This window comes from Bombyx mandarina, chromosome 01 (genome assembly GCF_030267445.1).
Source record: "Bombyx mandarina strain Sakado chromosome 01, ASM3026744v2".
NCBI classification, from domain to species: Eukaryota; Metazoa; Arthropoda; class Insecta; order Lepidoptera; family Bombycidae; genus Bombyx; species Bombyx mandarina.
In genome coordinates, this window is record NC_143208.1 from 15,460,528 (window position 1) to 15,466,484 (window position 5,957).

Consider the following 5,957-nt stretch of genomic DNA (forward strand, 5'->3'; position numbering starts at 1 on the left):
GCAGGCTCCCGTGATAGGATCACGGATGGGTATCATTCACGGCACGGCATTCAATTTTTTACTGGTGGTAGGACCTCTTGTGAGTCCGCACGGGTATGTACCACCAACCTGCCTATTTCTGCCGTGAAGCAGTAATGGGTTTCGGTTTGAAAGCCACCCCTAATGGCACGGCAGTCGTTGTAACTATACTGAGACTTTAGAACTTATATCTCGGCATTTACGTTGTTGATGTGTATGAGCTTCAGTAACCACTTAATAACAGGTGGGCTGTGAGCTTGACCACCCATCTAAGCCATAAAAAAATAAAAATAACGTCTAAAATGGACGGCTGATTTTATTTTGTGACGTCTATGGCCTGTGGAAACGAGCAAGGCAGGGCACCAACAAGACACTATGAAGAGGACAGTTAGAGGCAGCATCCTCTTCATCATGAGTAATGAGGGTACGACGAAGAAGAAGAAGGGCCTGTTTGTAAAGTTAAAAGTTGACAAAGAGTTGTTAATTAAAAAAAGAACTCCGTGGTTTGTGCACTTTTAGCAACGGATTAAGTATGTTTAAGAGATGATTGAGTTTCTTGAAATGGAGACAATTGGCTGGAATCTTATTTGGCACAACGTTGCCTGATCAATATCCCAGTGATATAATTTATTTCTTGTGTTGTTTGAAGAACAAACTCACGACCCAACTGATGTAAATGCCAAATAATCCAAATACAATACACATTCAATACATGTATGAGGGTTATAATTGTGATAAGAGAAAAAAGAAAATATTAAAATATTCGATAGCTTATATTTAAAATTGTGTCAACGAAAGTTAGGTTTCATTTGTAAGCATAATTTAAATTTACAAATTAAATTCGTGATTATGAATTGGCAAATAAAAAAATTTATGTTAATTTTTAGCATCACGTATTTATTTCGCCACGGCCACCTTTTAAGGTATTGTTTCTTAGACTACGATTGGTTAATTAATGTTAAAAAGTTTAAATTGTGTTACCTACTTTATAGCGGTGGTATTGACAGAATATCATACTAATAACTAGGTAATATAACTAACTCTACTGTCGTAGCTCTCAATACCGCCAATTAAGAGAGCAACCACTAGTTGATAAGTCACTATTGGACCGGCAAATTTCAATGAGCGTAGATTCGGGACGGAGTTAACGTGATAAATCAATCAAGCTACGAGGGATGCGGGGGTCGCAATATTGTTGACCTCGATATCGGGAACACGCCTAGGTATGTCGGGTAAAGTAATTTTGGGAAAGTACTAAATGTTCTTTGGGAATTTTGTCTTTTCCAATAAAATTACTAAAATAACATGGGATCCACTTGAACAAAATGCTTGTTGATAAATTATCAAAAGTTAGTCCGCTATGCAAGTTTTATATTACAATAAACTAGCCGTACTCGCCCGCTTCGCTGGGCATATAAAATTAACATTATTATTTATTGTCATTACTATTAGGGAGTCCAACACTCATATAAATGTTAGCCTATCCATTATGTACATGTATTTTCTACATGGATACCGAGTTTCAAGTCAATCGGATGCATGGTAAAAACCACTGTAGATTTATATATTAGTATAGATATAGCTTGACATATTGCTATCTAATGCCACTTCATATATGAACTTAAACCGGTCAAAGACTTAAGCAGGCATACATATGCACATGCATACATACATGTGCTCGAAAAACATCACCATTTGCGTCAGTAGATTATAAAACAAAATTTTCCGCCACATTTGGATTTCTAAGCGCGATAAATTACCGAGAGCTTTCATACGATTTAAGTCAATGAACGGCGTGTATCATGCGAAAGGCTTGGGCTTATAATTGATTACAGGTTTGTGAAAATTGGATGAAATGTGGCAATGATGGATGGTGGTCATATCTGACCCAGGCGACTAGGCAACGCAAAGACGTCGTCGCCCGTAACATCTTAGGCTCTTGAAGCACCGGTCACGGTCCTCGTCGAACTCGTCGTTCACGACGAAGAATTCGACCAGCTAACTAACCCATAGACACGTCCCACTGAGGCTCTCACCGGATTTTCTCAGTAGGTCGTGTTACGATGCGGTGGTAGATTCTGCGAAACGCCGCTCTTGCTAGGGCTCTTGCTAGTTAATAAATTCTCTCTGGTTGAGTCTGTGAGCTCATCTACCCGTGCGCTTGTAGTCCTTTAGGTTACCAGCGAATAAATAGGGAAAATAATATGGCGTGCGGCGCGTAATCTAATAGTTAAACAAAAACAATGTATTAAAGAATTTTTTTCTTAAAATTATCAGTTGGACTTTAAGAATGCTATATGTATATATGTAGGTATATGTATATCTTCTGACACAAAAACGATGAAGTAATGTTAGAAAATGGTTTAAAACATAATATTTTTCTTTTATATTTTATTTATTATTATAATTATTTACATATTATTTACATGTACATAGGGGTAGAGGTCCCAAACGATGGTCGGACCAAATAGCGGAGGAACTGGGGATACCTGTCAGCGACGCAGTCCACCGGGCTGCAGGGCGGGATTGATGGAGACAGCTGGTTGAAGAAATCGGACGGAATCACGATCCTCAGCAGTGAGGGACCGATCGAAGAGAGAGAGAGAGACATATATTTACTGGTGGTAGGACCTCTTGTGAGTCCGCGCGGGTGGGTACCACCTTCATGCCTATTTCTGCCGTGAAGCAGTAATGCGTTTCGGTTTGAAGGGTGGGGCAGCCGTTGTAACTATACCTGAGACCTTAGAACTTATATCTCAAGGTGGGTGGCGCATTTACGTTGTGGATGTCTATGGGCTCCAGTAACCACTTAACACCAGGTGGGCTGTGAGCTCGTCCACCCATCTAAGCAATAAATAAAAAATAAAAAAGACATATTATTATTAAATTAAATCAGACCATCATCTTACACATTTTATCTAGAGTAGGTACTTAGTCTAGTTACATGCATTTTCTTAGTAAAATGTATAGGTTTGGCAAGATTTTCAATACGTGTAAAGCCACGGCGGGTTGATAATAATGAATAATAACAATAAAGAAAATTGTATTCTGTAATAAAGTGAATTAGTTCGATCGTAGTTTTTTAGAGATATAGGGCCATCTATGTGCCTGTTTGGCTCAAAAATTCCACTAAGTTCGCAAGTGGTCCACAGAACGTAGGTAATCAAGAATACCCTAGATGGCTCTATCTGCCTTTAAAATTTGGATTTGATATTAAAATGCTACTTTAAAGATTTAGGTGGCTTCCTTAGGACTGGACATATAAGTTTAAAAATTTCGCTAGAAAAACGCTGCAATTCTGAATGCTCATTACAACTGGGTAGGTGACTATGAACAAACTTCTATACATAGTATAATGTTGTAGTTGATCTTTGGAAATTAGTGCAAATCTACTAATATCTGGGATGTGCATGCAAACGAAGTGTAAATTTTAAAAGACCAACAAATATATAACAAACTTTAAATTGTTTTGTTAAAAGTAGGTTTTTATTTAACGTAAAGGACAGTTAACTCAAACGCCATCTATGTTGAGCATTAGGTACTGCGTTCAACGGCTGGTCACCGAAGAGGAAATTTAATAGCAGTATAATAAATTTGTTATCCAAGATAAGATTACGAATCGATCCTTAATTCTTATACTTTTATATATGTATTTCCTTTCCTTTGTCGTATCACTCTTGTCAGAGCGGTCGTGGTCGTCATTTAGCATCATTGCTGTGGGCAGATGTTACCTCACGAGCAATCGCCACTCCTCAGTTTGTGGTGAACCTGGTACACACACTGCTATATGAGGCCGTCAGCGCAAAAGTGGCCTAATCTTACCATAGTTATTTTTTAATATTAATTTGAGTAGGCAAAAAAACAATACCTACGCGCTAAAATAACGTTTACAAAGCCATCTGTTATTTATGGGTGAAACTATGGATATGCCGGTTTTGCACCAAAAATTTTTATATTTTAAATAAGCTCCAATATACATATTATAAGCTTGAATATTAAAAATTGTGGGATTGTCCACTTTTGCGCTGTCGGCCTCATATCTGTTTTAGTAGAAGATAAACGAGTTGCGACACGAGCGAAATCACAATGCGCTGAAAAGACAGCTGATGGTTGGTGTAGCACATAACATGATTGGTTCACAGAACGTTATTGGGGAAAGACCTCACACTTGAATATTTTTTAGAAATCTTCTTCATAAGTTATTACGTAACAATGGTGGTATAGAATTTGTCGCGAAGCACTAAGCGATCGGGCGTATGTCAGCCGTAATACAGAGACTTCGAACACATATTTCAAGGTGGGTAGCATCAAGTTATGATGTCTAAGAACTTTGATACACACAACACTGTATTTAGTTAGAATTAAAACACGATTCCAATCAAAGGACATTTATTTCAGAGAGAACAAAACATCGATTGACATCCATTACACAATTGATTATTAAATAGACATTAATTCTAAACACAATCAGTCAGCAAGACTTGGTGACCCCGTCTATTACTCAGAGCGTTTTGCCTTCCTTTTCACGAGACTTAAATGCATTCGAACTCATTGATTAAAGTTATTATGCAGCAAAGGATGCAGAAATAAACGCTCCGAGCTCCATAACGCAGTGCCAGTAGGATCTTATCAGTTTGAACAATTTTAATTTTATAGCGTGGGATCTATCTCGTTTTTAAATAATGTAATGATTGTTGATTCAAAGTTGAAAAGTGAATTTCGTAACGGTATGGCTATTACGCTCTTATAAATTTTAAAAATTGTTGTTAAACTTTATGGATTCTATTCATGTAAGATCTTCGTGTGTATTCGGGGATATTTTAACACCAGTTTTACTTGAGCCTTTGTTTGCCAGTCTGTGCTTACATTTAAATGGTAATATACACCATTGATACTTAAATACTAAAGTTAAATATAACATCGAATATTAAAAGTAATGTGGTATAGTATAGGTCCACGTTAGTTATATTTAAAATGAATTAGGTCAAAGGTTTCACGCCTCCTCACTTATAAATGTTGGCAATTCTGAAAATGTTCAGTACATAGTTAAAAAGATTTTTTTATTCTTGGTCAAACATGAAGGTATTTTTGCAAAATAAAGTAAGAAAACATCAATCTTTCAAGTGTTGCAACTATGAAAATTGAAGTCGAGTATATAGAGTAGAGAAGTATTAGTTTTGGCAGATAAAAAACTGGCGTTTTTATTAGAAACTTACTCCATTCCTTTCCCCCCCGCTATGCTAACTTCCAATACCCTGTTCCCCAATTTTTGATTCTAAACTCGTTTACAATCATTGAACACCGTACCGATGTTTAGCAAGTTTCTTTATAGCACCAATTTTGGCCAACATTTAATTAAGTGAAAAGCGTTTTACCCTTTCGTTGTAAAATAAAATAATGAATAAAATAACCACGGGATCGCTAAGAGATACCCGCTTTGGAATTTTGCAATTAAAATGTAAAAACTTTGAGCATCCCTAAAGTACTTCCTGTTCGAGATCAGGAGAAATTTACAGAAATTCTTAGAAATACAACTGATTGCACTAGATATAAATTGACTTCTGCTGTGATCACGACTCAATCGTTTCTAACCTATTTCTAACGTATTTTCCTTTTCTTCTCAACAACTTATTCCATTTTTTTTCAAATCTAAACGATGTTGATTTTAACCATTTCGAGAGAAAATTCAAATACTTAATATCCAGTTCTTTACAGATTGGTCGAGAGAACAGAGAACTCAAACTAGTACAATCCGCCGTTTGTGATCCACTTGTAAATTACATTAGTTTACAAGCATATCATCTACGTATTACATATTATACTACTAAAGTAGTAAATACTTATTTGACGTTATATTGCGACCCAAATATCGTATAAGCTTACATTGTTAACCGGGTAGGGAAAACAAACACGTACTTTAGACACGAAGATCGCTTATA